The sequence below is a fragment of the Pinus tabuliformis genome, chromosome 6 (genome assembly GCF_031772625.1).
Source record: "Pinus tabuliformis cultivar Carrire ecotype Pingquan chromosome 6, CPIR1, whole genome shotgun sequence".
NCBI lineage: Eukaryota > Viridiplantae > Streptophyta > Pinopsida > Pinales > Pinaceae > Pinus > Pinus tabuliformis.
In genome coordinates, this window is record NC_142292.1 from 1,026,697,254 (window position 1) to 1,026,714,547 (window position 17,294).

The following is a 17,294-nucleotide window of genomic DNA, read 5'->3' on the forward strand; positions in this document are numbered from 1 at the left end:
TTTACTCCTATCTATGGAAGTAATAGTCGGCCATTTACTCAGATGAATAATATTGAATGTTATGAATGTCTTAATCTTGGACATGTTGCAGCTAGATGCACAAGAAGGATGGTTCAAGATCATCACACAGAAATATCATCACATTCCAGGTACTTCAATGGATATTGTTTTCTTGCAATATGTTTGGTCACAAAGCTGCTGATTGCTACAGGAGGAATATGAAACATGTAAGATGTTATGCATGTAACAAGCTTGGACATATAGGAAAGAATGCAGGAACAAAGGACAGACATCACACCAAAAGGAGAAAACATCATCACACTTGAAGATATGGAAGAAGAAGGAAGTACAGTCAGACAGATGTGACCAAGCACAATGGACTCAGATACAGCATAGCACAGACATAACAGACTCAGAGGGAGCTGAAAGTATAAAACTTCAGTATCCTGATGATCCGGATTTAAACAGGAACGCAACAAATTACAGAGGTAACCATATACACAAAGATGCAGCGGAAATAATACTTCATTTCATTAATGGAAAATACTGAAATATGCTTACAAACAGAAATGGCAATAAACTAGCTAGGGCGATGGTAGCTTATCTCTGAGAAGAGATGTGATGGCTACATGCCTCTGAACTCTGTTACAATGAGGCTCGAAGGCCTATTTATTGTTGAGAAACAATGGAAAACCCTTAACATTCCAAAACCTAACCCTAGGAGATGAAACGCCAAACTGTGGGCCCCGTTTGGGTAAATTGGTACATCAACTTTAGCATACGATCTCCGTTTGACGCGTACAATAGCTCGTTAGAAAGATCTATCCGAGGACTACCACTTTGGGAAGGGCAACATCGGTCCATGGACCCATGTTGCCCCCAGATTTCCCAAAAAACGTCGTTTAGGGCCTCAAAACGGCTCCCGAAGTTCAGGACCCGAAAAACTGCTAAAAATAGTAAGTTGTGCTACAATTAAGGAAACTGAAAATGTTGAGAAAGACAATGGTGGGGGTCCAGGTGGACTCGGCAGGTGGCCACCAATATCCACCTGGATCATTCCTCCCCCCTTAGGAAGCAATGGTCCCCATTGCGTTGAGCTCCTCCATGAGATGAGGAAACTTCTGCTGAACTTGTTCCCTGGTGAGCCACTTGCCCTGCTGAAGGAGTTGGCCCGCTTTGACAACTCGATACAGTTGGATATTCTGTTGGCGAGTGTTCTTGATCTGTGTGTCCATGATCCGATCAGTTGCAGCTTGTTCCATGCAATCTGGATTTAATTCTGTGGGTTTGAGCTGTTCTGCAATGTCGGATGTGTCTAGCAATGGTGGAAAGTATGGCCGAAGGCGGTCCACATTAAATACTGGGTGCAGGCCAAGGAATGGGGGAATGCTGAGCTCAAATGCATTGTCTCCCATAGCCTTAGTAATGGTGTAAGGACCATATCGGAGTGGTCTCAATTTTCGATAGGCTCCAGTAAGGCGTTCCTTTTGCAAATGCAACCAGACTTTGTCGCCCACCTGAAACTTGTGTGGCACCCGATGTTGATCATGTCGCTGCTTGTACTTGGCATTTGATTTCTCAAGAATGTCATGGACCTGCTGGCGAATATGTTGGATGCGCTCAATGAAGCTGGTGGCCTTATCTGTTTCGGACTGGACATGAGCTGAATTCATGTGAGTAGCTGCAAGTGGCATGGCCACATCAATGGGGCATAGTGGCTGGAATCCCAAACCCACCTGAAAAGGGCTATGGCCAGTGGAGCTGTGAAGAGCTCGGTTGTAGCTGTGTTGAACGTAGGGGAGGCTCTCGTCCCATGTGCGTGGATGCTTTGAGTTATACATGCGCAGAATGTGCACAATCATCCTATTGACAACCTCTGTCTGGCCATCAGTTTGAGGATGGAAGGCTGTGGACTTCGTGAGTTTGGTGTCCAGCATTGACCAGAGACTGGACCAAAAGGTGCTGAGAAACCGACTGTCCCGATCTGAGATGATAGACTGTGGGATCCCAAAGTGCACCCACACTCGTTCAAAGAAGAGTTTAGCAGTGGCTTCTGCTGTGATATTCTTCTTGCAGGCCATCATAATGGCCATCTTTGAGAACCTGTCGACGACCACAAAAACACAGTCATTTCCATGCTTAGTGGAAGGAAGGCCTGACATGTAATCCATGGAGATGGATTCCCAAGGTCGACTAGGGGTAGGCAACGGGGTATAGAGGCCTTGCTTCTTAATGGTCGGTTTGGCAATGGCACAGGCAGTACATGATCGGATGTACTTCCCAACATCCTGTCGAAGATTCGGCCAATAGAAATAGTTTTGCAGTACTGCCACTGTTTTCTCGACCCCGAAATGCCCAGCAGCCCGACTGTAGTGTGCTTCCCAAATCATCTTGGCACGCTCGCTTGAAGGAACACAAAGGTGACCGAGGTGGCATAATAGGGCATCCTGGAGGTGAAAATCTGCAACCTGCCGACCCTCCAAGAGTGTCTGGTATGTGTGGCCGAATTCTGGGTCGCTTTTGTAGAGAAGTGGCCAATCAGAAGTCTCGTGCCCGCAAGAGTTGAGCACGGTGGTTAGCGCCATGATCGGTGGTCGACTGAGGCAATCTGCAACATTATTGGTGCTGCCCTTTTTATACTTGATATTCAAGTGAAACTGTTGCAGGTATGTAGACCACTTCTGATGGCGATCATTCTGCAATTTCCCTTGGGTCTGTATGAACTGCAGAGGTCGGTGGTCTGTGTGGATGACCGTTTCCTTCCCCAAAATGTAATGCTTCCATTGTCGGCAGGCCTGTACAATGGAATACATCTCTTTATCATAAGTGGGGTACTTCCGGACTGTGTCTGAAAGTGTTTCACTGTGATATGCCACTGGATGTCCATGTTGAGTAAGGACTGCCCCAATAGCATAGTCAGAGGCATCTGTCTCGACCTCAAATGGTTGTTGTAAATCTGGTAACGCGAGCACTGGTGCCGTGCAGAGGCGATCCTTCAACTCCCTGAATGCCTTCTGTTGAGATTCAGACCAAAAGAATTTTGCTTTCGCCCCGCCCTTGGTGACTTGACTCAAGGGCCAAGAAATATGAGAAAATCCCAACACAAACCTGCGGTAGAAGTTGGCAAGACCTAGAAAGCTGCGGAGCTCTGTTAGAGTGGTTGGAGAGGGCCAATCCCGAATGACTTGGACCTTGGCTGGATCGACATGCACCCCCTGTTCATCAATGATGTATCCCAGATACTGAACCTCGGTCATGCCAAAAGTGCATTTCTCCAAATTGGCACATAGCTTGTGTTGCCGCAGTGTTTGGAGAACCTGTCGGATGTGGTGGAGGTGCTCTTCCCAACTCTGGCTGAAGATCAGAATGTCATCCAAGTATACTACTACAAAGGAGTTGGTGAATGGCCGCAAGATGTCATCCATTAGCCTCATAAAGGTTGCAGGAGCATTCGTCAATCCGAAAGGCATGACCAACCATTCGAAGAGGCCCTCCTTGGATTTGAAGGCAGTCTTCCACACATCTGAGGGTTCAATTGGTACCTGGTGATATCCTGACTTCAGATCGATCTTGCTGAAATATTTCGCCCCCTTTAGTTGGTCTAGGAGGTCATCAATCCGCGGGATCGGGTACCTATTACGGACAGTGATCTTGTTCAGCGCCCGATAGTCAATACAGAGTCTCCACGTCCCATCCTTCTTCTGTACCAACACTATCGGGCTCCCACAGGGCGAAGAACTCGGACGGATGTGACCTTTCTGCAGGAGCTCCTGAATCTGCCTCTTGATTTCATTGTTCTCCAGAACGGAGCGCCGATAAATTGGTCCATTGGGTAGCGGCGCACCTGGGGTCAGATCGATGGAGTGCTTGACTTGACAGTGCAGAGGAACCCCTGCCGGGGAGGTGAAGATGTCTTCGTACTCCTCCACAATCTTGTCCATCTGTAGCTGCCGTGCAGAGGGACCCCGTTTGGAGGCCGCGGCCACTGTCTTCTTCTTCCCTTGAGGGCGTATCATCAGGAAAACAAATTTCCTGGTTTTGGAAATGATCTTACTGCATTGTTTTGCAGTAATCAAAGAGATGGCGGCAGGTGGTGCTACCTCTGGTATCCTGAACAACTTATTTCCCAATGTAATAATAACAGCACGGGGCCTTGATTCATACACAGCATGTCGCTTCCACAAGTATGGTTGTCCTAGTAATACATCACAAACTTCAAGGGGAGCAATGTCACACAATACCTCATCCGTGAAGGGCTTGATGTTGTATGGAAGGCGACACTGCTGGCTCACGCGAAGATCTCGCCCTTGGTGAAGCCACCCAATGGTGTATGGTTGTGGATGTGCTGTGGTCGGTAAGCCCAACCGCTTCACGACCTCTGCCGAAATGAGGTTCTTTTGACTCCCGCTATCAACAATGAACTGTATCGGGGAGCCCTTTACCCACATCTGGGAGTGGAAGAGACGCTCCTCCTCCTCTGGATCTTCGGGTTCATTTTTCTGGATCTTTGCGGTAGCAACAGTGGCGCTGGGATCCGCATCAATGATCTGCTTCCCTTTTTCATACCCCTTATCGGGTTCTGACTCAGAGTCGGAACATGCATCTGATTCTGAAACCTTTAGCTCAGCCACCAGTGACTGCTTGGCCCGACACTCACTTGTGTTGTGAGTGGAGCTCTTATGGAACTCGCACCATTTTCCAGTGTCCTTTCTCGGCTTCGCGGCGTTGCTCTTTGCTTGCAGCTTCGGCTGGTTGTCTTGGGCTGTCCCGCCTTGGCTTTGTCCTTTGTTCTGTGGTTTAGGGGCACCTTTCCCCTGCTTTGGATTCGCAGATCCAAAGTCTCGCTTCTTTTGTTTAAACTTCTGCTCGACCTTGACGGCATACCGGTATGCTGCGCCGAGCGAGGGGATGTTTAGGAACTGTATTTCTTCCTGGATGTACTTGTGCAGGCAGCCACGGTATTTGAGTATCAAATGTTGCTCCGAATCCTTGATACCCAACTTTGTGCGAAGGGTATGGAAAAGATTGGTGAACTCCGGCACGTCTTGGTCCCTTCCCTGCCGCAGCGTGGTCCACTTTATGTATTCATCCTCATAGCTTCCGACAGGGTAGTACTGCTCCTTGATGGCATCCCGGAACGAATCCCAGGTGGGTGCGGCTGAAAATAGTGAGCCAGTACTTTCATCCTTCTGCTCGCAGTAGGTTTCCCACCAGTCCTTGACGTGGGGGGCTGCTTTGAGAAGAGCAAAAACAATCTTTTCCCGACTCGAAAATTCATGAACAGAAAAATAACCCTCTAGCAGATTTAACCATTTATCTACGGCATCGGCGTCTATCTGACCCTCGAATATGGGGATTTCAAAATTAACTTGTACCTTAAAGGGTGTGGCGTTTCCAGAGGAGCTGCTGGAAGCCGATGCGCCGCTTCTGGGTAGCCGCTGAAGGATCTGCGCAAAGCTGTCCATCATCGCGTTCCGTTGTCGCTCGAGCGCTTCTTCGAGCAAGATTTTGATGGGATCTCCTGCCCCCTCGTCTTTCTTCTCGTCCGCCATGGGAGGCCGTCGGGATTTGCGAGGCTGGTCTTGCAAAGGTTCAACCAGTTCAAGCCCTAACTCCTTATATCCCGACCTTGTTGGGGACATGCAAAGAAAAACAGAGAAAAAGCAGACCGCTCTGATACCACTGATCCGGATTTAAACAGGAACGCAACAAATTACAGAGATAACCATATACACAAAGATGCAGCGGAAATAATACTTCATTTCATTAATGGAAAATACTGAAATATGCTTACAAACAGAAATGGCAATAAACTAGCTAGGGCGATGGTAGCTTATCTCTGAGAAGAGATGTGATGGCTACATGCCTCTGAACTGTGTTACAATGAGGCTCGAAGGCCTATTTATTGTTGAGAAACAATGGAAAACCCTTAACATTCCAAAACCTAACCCTAGGAGATGAAACGCCAAACTGTGGGCCCCGTTTGGGTAAATTGGTACATCAACTTCCCGGGGTCGTAACTTTGGCATACGATCTCCGTTTGACGCGTACAATAGCTCGTTAGAAAGATCTATCCGAGCACTACCACTTTGGGAAGGGCAACATCGGTCCATGGACCCATGTTGCCCCCAGATTTCCCAAAAAACGTCGTTTAGGGCCTCAAAACGGCTCCGGAAGTTCAGGACCCGAAAAACTGCTAAAAATAGTAAGTTGTGCTACAATTAAGGAAACTGAAAATGCTGAGAAAGACAATGGTGGGGGTCCAGGTGGACTTGGCAGGTGGCCACCAATATCCACCTGGATCATTCCTCCCCCCTTAGGAAGCAATGGTCCCCATTGCGTTGAGCTCCTCCATGAGATGAGGAAACTTCTGCTGAACTTGTTCCCTGGTGAGCCACTTGCCCTGCTGAAGGAGTTGGCCTGCTTTGACAACTCGATACAGTTGGATATTCTGTTGGCGAGTGTTCTTGATCTGTGTGTCCATGATCCGATCAGTTGCAGCTTGTTCCATGCAATCTGGATTTAATTCTGTGGGTTTGAGCTGTTCTGCAATGTCGGATGTGTCTAGCAATGGTGGAAAGTATGGCCGAAGGCGGTCCACATTGAACACTGGGTGCAGGCCAAGGAATGGGGGAATGCTGAGCTCAAATGCATTGTCTCCCATAGCCTTAGTAATGGTGTAAGGACCATATCGGAGTGGTCTCAATTTCCGATAGGCTCCAGTAAGGCGTTCCTTTTGCAAATGCAACCAGACTTTGTCGCCCACCTGAAACTTGTGTGGCACCCGATGTTGATCATGTCGCTGCTTGTACTTGGCATTTGATTTCTCAAGAATGTCATGGACCTGCTGGCGAATATGTTGGATGCGCTCAATGAAGCTGGTGGCCTTATCTGTTTCGGACTGGACATGAGCTGAATTCATGTGAGTAGCTGCAAGTGGCATGGCCACATCAATGGGGCATAGTGGCTGGAATCCCAAACCCACCTGAAAAGGGCTATGGCCAGTGGAGCTGTGAAGAGCTCGGTTGTAGCTGTGCTGAACATAGGGGAGGCTCTCGTCCCATGTGCGTGGATGCTTTGAGTTATACATGCGCAGAATGTGCACAATCATCCTATTGACAACCTCTGTCTGGCCATCAGTTTGAGGATGGAAGGCTGTGGACTTCGTGAGTTTGGTGTCCAGCATTGACCAGAGACTGGACCAAAATGTGCTGAGAAACCGACTGTCCCGATCTGAGATGATAGACTGTGGGATCCCAAAGTGCACCCACACTCGTTCAAAGAAGAGTTTAGCAGTGGCTTCTGCTGTGATATTCTTCTTGCAGGCCATCATAATGGCCATCTTTGAGAACCTGTCGACGACCACAAAAACACAGTCATTTCCATGCTTAGTGGAAGGAAGGCCTGACATGTAATCCATGGAGATGGATTCCCAAGGTCGACTAGGGGTAGGCAACGGGGTATAGAGGCCTTGCTTCTTAATGGTCGGTTTGGCAATGGCACAGGCAGTACATGATCGGATGTACTTCCCAACATCCTGTCGAAGATTCGGCCAATAGAAATAGTTTTGCAGTACTGCCACTGTTTTCTCGACCCCGAAATGCCCAGCAGCCCGACTGTAGTGTGCTTCCCAAATCATCTTGGCACGCTCGCTTGAAGGAACACAAAGGTGACCGAGGTGGCATAATAGGGCATCCTGGAGGTGAAAATCTGCAACCTGCCGACCCTCCAAGAGTGTCTGGTATGTGTGGCCGAATTCTGGGTCGCTTTTGTAGAGAAGTGGCCAATCAGAAGTCTCGTGCCCGCAAGAGTTGAGCACGGTGGTTAGCGCCATGATCGGTGGTCGACTGAGGCAATCTGCAACATTATTGGTGCTGCCCTTTTTATACTTGATATTCAAGTGAAACTGTTGCAGGTATGTAGACCACTTCTGATGGCGATCATTCTGCAATTTCCCTTGGGTCTGTATGAACTGCAGAGGTCGGTGGTCTGTGTGGATGACCGTTTCCTTCCCCAAAATGTAATGCTTCCATTGTCGGCAGGCCTGTACAATGGAATACATCTCTTTATCATAAGTGGGGTACTTCCGGACTGTGTCTGAAAGTGTTTCACTGTGATATGCCACTGGATGTCCATGTTGAGTAAGGACTGCCCCAATAGCATAGTCAGAGGCATCTGTCTCGACCTCAAATGGTTGTTGTAAATCTGGTAACGCGAGCACTGGTGCCGTGCAGAGGCGATCCTTCAACTCCCTGAATGCCTTCTGTTGAGATTCAGACCAAAAGAATTTTGCTTTCGCCCCGCCCTTGGTGACTTGACTCAAGGGCCAAGAAATATGAGAAAATCCCAACACAAACCTGCGGTAGAAGTTGGCAAGACCTAGAAAGCTGCGGAGCTCTGTTAGAGTGGTTGGAGAGGGCCAATCCCGAATGACTTGGACCTTGGCTGGATCGACATGCACCCCCTGTTCATCAATGATGTATCCCAGATACTGAACCTCGGTCATGCCAAAAGTGCATTTCTCCAAATTGGCACATAGCTTGTGTTGCCGCAGTGTTTGGAGAACCTGTCGGATGTGGTGGAGGTGCTCTTCCCAACTCTGGCTGAAGATCAGAATGTCATCCAAGTATACTACTACAAAGGAGTTGGTGAATGGCCGCAAGATGTCATCCATTAGCCTCATAAAGGTTGCAGGAGCATTCGTCAATCCGAAAGGCATGACCAACCATTCGAAGAGGCCCTCCTTGGATTTGAAGGCAGTCTTCCACACATCTGAGGGTTCAATTGGTACCTGGTGATATCCTGACTTCAGATCGATCTTGCTGAAATATTTCGCCCCCTTTAGTTGGTCTAGGAGGTCATCAATCCGCGGGATCGGGTACCTATTACGGACAGTGATCTTGTTCAGCGCCCGATAGTCAATACAGAGTCTCCACGTCCCATCCTTCTTCTGTACCAACACTATCGGGCTCCCACAGGGCGAAGAACTCGGACGGATGTGACCTTTCTGCAGGAGCTCCTGAATCTGCCTCTTGATTTCATTGTTCTCCAGAACGGAGCGCCGATAAATTGGTCCATTGGGTAGCGGCGCACCTGGGGTCAGATCGATGGAGTGCTTGACTTGACAGTGCAGAGGAACCCCTGCCGGGGAGGTGAAGATGTCTTCGTACTCCTCCACAATCTTGTCCATCTGTAGCTGCCGTGCAGAGGGACCCCGTTTGGAGGCCGCGGCCACTGTCTTCTTCTTCCCTTGAGGGCGTATCATCAGGAAAACAAATTTCCTGGTTTTGGAAATGATCTTACTGCATTGTTTTGCAGTAATCAAAGAGATGGCGGCAGGTGGTGCTACCTCTGGTATCCTGAACAACTTATTTCCCAATGTAATAATAACAGCACGGGGCCTTGATTCATACACAGCATGTCGCTTCCACAAGTATGGTTGTCCTAGTAATACATCACAAACTTCAAGGGGAGCAATGTCACACAATACCTCATCCGTGAAGGGCTTGATGTTGTATGGAAGGCGACACTGCTGGCTCACGCGAAGATCTCGCCCTTGGTGAAGCCACCCAATGGTGTATGGTTGTGGATGTGCTGTGGTCGGTAAGCCCAACCGCTTCACGACCTCTGCCGAAATGAGGTTCTTTTGACTCCCGCTATCAACAATGAACTGTATCGGGGAGCCCTTTACCCACATCTGGGAGTGGAAGAGACGCTCCTCCTCCTCTGGATCTTCGGGTTCATTTTTCTGGATCTTTGCGGTAGCAACAGTGGCGCTGGGATCCGCATCAATGATCTGCTTCCCTTTTTCATACCCCTTATCGGGTTCTGACTCAGAGTCGGAACATGCATCTGATTCTGAAACCTTTAGCTCAGCCACCAGTGACTGCTTGGCCCGACACTCACTTGTGTTGTGAGTGGAGCTCTTATGGAACTCGCACCATTTTCCAGTGTCCTTTCTCGGCTTCGCGGCGTTGCTCTTTGCTTGCAGCTTCGGCTGGTTGTCTTGGGCTGTCCCGCCTTGGCTTTGTCCTTTGTTCTGTGGTTTAGGGGCACCTTTCCCCTGCTTTGGATTCGCAGATCCAAAGTCTCGCTTCTTTTGTTTAAACTTCTGCTCGACCTTGACGGCATACCGGTATGCTGCGCCGAGCGAGGGGATGTTTAGGAACTGTATTTCTTCCTGGATGTACTTGTGCAGGCAGCCACGGTATTTGAGTATCAAATGTTGCTCCGAATCCTTGATACCCAACTTTGTGCGAAGGGTATGGAAAAGATTGGTGAACTCCGGCACGTCTTGGTCCCTTCCCTGCCGCAGCGTGGTCCACTTTATGTATTCATCCTCATAGCTTCCGACAGGGTAGTACTGCTCCTTGATGGCATCCCGGAACGAATCCCAGGTGGGTGCGGCTGAAAATAGTGAGCCAGTACTTTCATCCTTCTGCTCGCAGTAGGTTTCCCACCAGTCCTTGACGTGGGGGGCTGCTTTGAGAAGAGCAAAAACAATCTTTTCCCGACTCGAAAATTCATGAACAGAAAAATAACCCTCTAGCAGATTTAACCATTTATCTACGGCATCGGCGTCTATCTGACCCTCGAATATGGGGATTTCAAAATTAACTTGTACCTTAAAGGGTGTGGCGTTTCCAGAGGAGCTGCTGGAAGCCGATGCGCCGCTTCTGGGTAGCCGCTGAAGGATCTGCGCAAAGCTGTCCATCATCGCGTTCCGTTGTCGCTCGAGCGCTTCTTCGAGCAAGATTTTGATGGGATCTCCTGCCCCCTCGTCTTTCTTCTCGTCCGCCATGGGAGGCCGTCGGGATTTGCGAGGCTGGTCTTGCAAAGGTTCAACCAGTTCAAGCCCTAACTCCTTATATCCCGACCTTGTTGGGGACATGCAAAGAAAAACAGAGAAAAAGCAGACCGCTCTGATACCACTGATCCGGATTTAAACAGGAACGCAACAAATTACAGAGATAACCATATACACAAAGATGCAGCGGAAATAATACTTCATTTCATTAATGGAAAATACTGAAATATGCTTACAAACAGAAATGGCAATAAACTAGCTAGGGCGATGGTAGCTTATCTCTGAGAAGAGATGTGATGGCTACATGCCTCTGAACTGTGTTACAATGAGGCTCGAAGGCCTATTTATTGTTGAGAAACAATGGAAAACCCTTAACATTCCAAAACCTAACCCTAGGAGATGAAACGCCAAACTGTGGGCCCCGTTTGGGTAAATTGGTACATCAACTTCCCGGGGTCGTAACTTTGGCATACGATCTCCGTTTGACGCGTACAATAGCTCGTTAGAAAGATCTATCCGAGCACTACCACTTTGGGAAGGGAAACATCGGTCCATGGACCCATGTTGCCCCCAGATTTCCCAAAAAACGTCGTTTAGGGCCTCAAAACGGCTCCGGAAGTTCAGGACCCGAAAAACTGCTAAAAATAGTAAGTTGTGCTACAATTAAGGAAACTGAAAATGCTGAGAAAGACAATGGTGGGGGTCCAGGTGGACTTGGCAGGTGGCCACCAATATCCACCTGGATCATTCCTCCCCCCTTAGGAAGCAATGGTCCCCATTGCGTTGAGCTCCTCCATGAGATGAGGAAACTTCTGCTGAACTTGTTCCCTGGTGAGCCACTTGCCCTGCTGAAGGAGTTGGCCTGCTTTGACAACTCGATACAGTTGGATATTCTGTTGGCGAGTGTTCTTGATCTGTGTGTCCATGATCCGATCAGTTGCAGCTTGTTCCATGCAATCTGGATTTAATTCTGTGGGTTTGAGCTGTTCTGCAATGTCGGATGTGTCTAGCAATGGTGGAAAGTATGGCCGAAGGCGGTCCACATTGAACACTGGGTGCAGGCCAAGGAATGGGGGAATGCTGAGCTCAAATGCATTGTCTCCCATAGCCTTAGTAATGGTGTAAGGACCATATCGGAGTGGTCTCAATTTCCGATAGGCTCCAGTAAGGCGTTCCTTTTGCAAATGCAACCAGACTTTGTCGCCCACCTGAAACTTGTGTGGCACCCGATGTTGATCATGTCGCTGCTTGTACTTGGCATTTGATTTCTCAAGAATGTCATGGACCTGCTGGCGAATATGTTGGATGCGCTCAATGAAGCTGGTGGCCTTATCTGTTTCGGACTGGACATGAGCTGAATTCATGTGAGTAGCTGCAAGTGGCATGGCCACATCAATGGGGCATAGTGGCTGGAATCCCAAACCCACCTGAAAAGGGCTATGGCCAGTGGAGCTGTGAAGAGCTCGGTTGTAGCTGTGCTGAACATAGGGGAGGCTCTCGTCCCATGTGCGTGGATGCTTTGAGTTATACATGCGCAGAATGTGCACAATCATCCTATTGACAACCTCTGTCTGGCCATCAGTTTGAGGATGGAAGGCTGTGGACTTCGTGAGTTTGGTGTCCAGCATTGACCAGAGACTGGACCAAAATGTGCTGAGAAACCGACTGTCCCGATCTGAGATGATAGACTGTGGGATCCCAAAGTGCACCCACACTCGTTCAAAGAAGAGTTTAGCAGTGGCTTCTGCTGTGATATTCTTCTTGCAGGCCATCATAATGGCCATCTTTGAGAACCTGTCGACGACCACAAAAACACAGTCATTTCCATGCTTAGTGGAAGGAAGGCCTGACATGTAATCCATGGAGATGGATTCCCAAGGTCGACTAGGGGTAGGCAACGGGGTATAGAGGCCTTGCTTCTTAATGGTCGGTTTGGCAATGGCACAGGCAGTACATGATCGGATGTACTTCCCAACATCCTGTCGAAGATTCGGCCAATAGAAATAGTTTTGCAGTACTGCCACTGTTTTCTCGACCCCGAAATGCCCAGCAGCCCGACTGTAGTGTGCTTCCCAAATCATCTTGGCACGCTCGCTTGAAGGAACACAAAGGTGACCGAGGTGGCATAATAGGGCATCCTGGAGGTGAAAATCTGCAACCTGCCGACCCTCCAAGAGTGTCTGGTATGTGTGGCCGAATTCTGGGTCGCTTTTGTAGAGAAGTGGCCAATCAGAAGTCTCGTGCCCGCAAGAGTTGAGCACGGTGGTTAGCGCCATGATCGGTGGTCGACTGAGGCAATCTGCAACATTATTGGTGCTGCCCTTTTTATACTTGATATTCAAGTGAAACTGTTGCAGGTATGTAGACCACTTCTGATGGCGATCATTCTGCAATTTCCCTTGGGTCTGTATGAACTGCAGAGGTCGGTGGTCTGTGTGGATGACCGTTTCCTTCCCCAAAATGTAATGCTTCCATTGTCGGCAGGCCTGTACAATGGAATACATCTCTTTATCATAAGTGGGGTACTTCCGGACTGTGTCTGAAAGTGTTTCACTGTGATATGCCACTGGATGTCCATGTTGAGTAAGGACTGCCCCAATAGCATAGTCAGAGGCATCTGTCTCGACCTCAAATGGTTGTTGTAAATCTGGTAACGCGAGCACTGGTGCCGTGCAGAGGCGATCCTTCAACTCCCTGAATGCCTTCTGTTGAGATTCAGACCAAAAGAATTTTGCTTTCGCCCCGCCCTTGGTGACTTGACTCAAGGGCCAAGAAATATGAGAAAATCCCAACACAAACCTGCGGTAGAAGTTGGCAAGACCTAGAAAGCTGCGGAGCTCTGTTAGAGTGGTTGGAGAGGGCCAATCCCGAATGACTTGGACCTTGGCTGGATCGACATGCACCCCCTGTTCATCAATGATGTATCCCAGATACTGAACCTCGGTCATGCCAAAAGTGCATTTCTCCAAATTGGCACATAGCTTGTGTTGCCGCAGTGTTTGGAGAACCTGTCGGATGTGGTGGAGGTGCTCTTCCCAACTCTGGCTGAAGATCAGAATGTCATCCAAGTATACTACTACAAAGGAGTTGGTGAATGGCCGCAAGATGTCATCCATTAGCCTCATAAAGGTTGCAGGAGCATTCGTCAATCCGAAAGGCATGACCAACCATTCGAAGAGGCCCTCCTTGGATTTGAAGGCAGTCTTCCACACATCTGAGGGTTCAATTGGTACCTGGTGATATCCTGACTTCAGATCGATCTTGCTGAAATATTTCGCCCCCTTTAGTTGGTCTAGGAGGTCATCAATCCGCGGGATCGGGTACCTATTACGGACAGTGATCTTGTTCAGCGCCCGATAGTCAATACAGAGTCTCCACGTCCCATCCTTCTTCTGTACCAACACTATCGGGCTCCCACAGGGCGAAGAACTCGGACGGATGTGACCTTTCTGCAGGAGCTCCTGAATCTGCCTCTTGATTTCATTGTTCTCCAGAACGGAGCGCCGATAAATTGGTCCATTGGGTAGCGGCGCACCTGGGGTCAGATCGATGGAGTGCTTGACTTGACAGTGCAGAGGAACCCCTGCCGGGGAGGTGAAGATGTCTTCGTACTCCTCCACAATCTTGTCCATCTGTAGCTGCCGTGCAGAGGGACCCCGTTTGGAGGCCGCGGCCACTGTCTTCTTCTTCCCTTGAGGGCGTATCATCAGGAAAACAAATTTCCTGGTTTTGGAAATGATCTTACTGCATTGTTTTGCAGTAATCAAAGAGATGGCGGCAGGTGGTGCTACCTCTGGTATCCTGAACAACTTATTTCCCAATGTAATAATAACAGCACGGGGCCTTGATTCATACACAGCATGTCGCTTCCACAAGTATGGTTGTCCTAGTAATACATCACAAACTTCAAGGGGAGCAATGTCACACAATACCTCATCCGTGAAGGGCTTGATGTTGTATGGAAGGCGACACTGCTGGCTCACGCGAAGATCTCGCCCTTGGTGAAGCCACCCAATGGTGTATGGTTGTGGATGTGCTGTGGTCGGTAAGCCCAACCGCTTCACGACCTCTGCCGAAATGAGGTTCTTTTGACTCCCGCTATCAACAATGAACTGTATCGGGGAGCCCTTTACCCACATCTGGGAGTGGAAGAGACGCTCCTCCTCCTCTGGATCTTCGGGTTCATTTTTCTGGATCTTTGCGGTAGCAACAGTGGCGCTGGGATCCGCATCAATGATCTGCTTCCCTTTTTCATACCCCTTATCGGGTTCTGACTCAGAGTCGGAACATGCATCTGATTCTGAAACCTTTAGCTCAGCCACCAGTGACTGCTTGGCCCGACACTCACTTGTGTTGTGAGTGGAGCTCTTATGGAACTCGCACCATTTTCCAGTGTCCTTTCTCGGCTTCGCGGCGTTGCTCTTTGCTTGCAGCTTCGGCTGGTTGTCTTGGGCTGTCCCGCCTTGGCTTTGTCCTTTGTTCTGTGGTTTAGGGGCACCTTTCCCCTGCTTTGGATTCGCAGATCCAAAGTCTCGCTTCTTTTGTTTAAACTTCTGCTCGACCTTGACGGCATACCGGTATGCTGCGCCGAGCGAGGGGATGTTTAGGAACTGTATTTCTTCCTGGATGTACTTGTGCAGGCAGCCACGGTATTTGAGTATCAAATGTTGCTCCGAATCCTTGATACCCAACTTTGTGCGAAGGGTATGGAAAAGATTGGTGAACTCCGGCACGTCTTGGTCCCTTCCCTGCCGCAGCGTGGTCCACTTTATGTATTCATCCTCATAGCTTCCGACAGGGTAGTACTGCTCCTTGATGGCATCCCGGAACGAATCCCAGGTGGGTGCGGCTGAAAATAGTGAGCCAGTACTTTCATCCTTCTGCTCGCAGTAGGTTTCCCACCAGTCCTTGACGTGGGGGGCTGCTTTGAGAAGAGCAAAAACAATCTTTTCCCGACTCGAAAATTCATGAACAGAAAAATAACCCTCTAGCAGATTTAACCATTTATCTACGGCATCGGCGTCTATCTGACCCTCGAATATGGGGATTTCAAAATTAACTTGTACCTTAAAGGGTGTGGCGTTTCCAGAGGAGCTGCTGGAAGCCGATGCGCCGCTTCTGGGTAGCCGCTGAAGGATCTGCGCAAAGCTGTCCATCATCGCGTTCCGTTGTCGCTCGAGCGCTTCTTCGAGCAAGATTTTGATGGGATCTCCTGCCCCCTCGTCTTTCTTCTCGTCCGCCATGGGAGGCCGTCGGGATTTGCGAGGCTGGTCTTGCAAAGGTTCAACCAGTTCAAGCCCTAACTCCTTATATCCCGACCTTGTTGGGGACATGCAAAGAAAAACAGAGAAAAAGCAGACCGCTCTGATACCACTGATCCGGATTTAAACAGGAACGCAACAAATTACAGAGATAACCATATACACAAAGATGCAGCGGAAATAATACTTCATTTCATTAATGGAAAATACTGAAATATGCTTACAAACAGAAATGGCAATAAACTAGCTAGGGCGATGGTAGCTTATCTCTGAGAAGAGATGTGATGGCTACATGCCTCTGAACTCTGTTACAATGAGGCTCGAAGGCCTATTTATTGTTGAGAAACAATGGAAAACCCTTAACATTCCAAAACCTAACCCTAGGAGATGAAACGCCAAACTGTGGGCCCCGTTTGGGTAAATTGGTACATCAACTTCCCAGGGTCGTAACTTTGGCATACGATCTCCGTTTGACGCGTACAATAGCTCGTTAGAAAGATCTATCCGAGGACTACCACTTTGGGAAGGGAAACATCGGTCCATGGACCCATGTTGCCCCCAGATTTCCCAAAAAACGTCGTTTAGGGCCTCAAAACGGCTCCCGAAGTTCAGGACCCGAAAAACTGCTAAAAATAGTAAGTTGTGCTACAATTAAGGAAACTGAAAATGCTGAGAAAGACAATGGTGGGGGTCCAGGTGGACTCGGCAGGTGGCCACCAATATCCACCTGGATCACCTGAACCTCATACGCAAGTTCCATAAAGGGAAGTCGCGTATATACGCGAGTTAGACACTGAAAAGTCACGTATATGTCAGTCTGAGGAAAAGCAGTGGGGACAGGCTCAGAAAAAGGATCTGATATGATTCAGTCCATTATTTGCTCTATTGGTTAATAGTTACAGTCTGCTGAGGATGTGTGGAAATGTTTTGATACTTGTAAGATGTCTAGAAGTGTTTTGATCCTAACTTGATGATGATGATGTCTTGATGCTTATTGCTGATATATGCATGATCAGATCTAACAGATGGCACAAGTTGAGGGGGAGCATATGCCTTTAATAATTCATTGTTGGCATTATGGTTAATAGTCCTTGGTGATGATTCTTATATGGCTAAATGATATATCTTGCTATGATGTGGTTATGAGTTGTCCATGATAAAATCTCATATGATTCTTGGGGTTACATAGTTGATGTTCAAATCATATTTTTGGATTGATTCTTAGA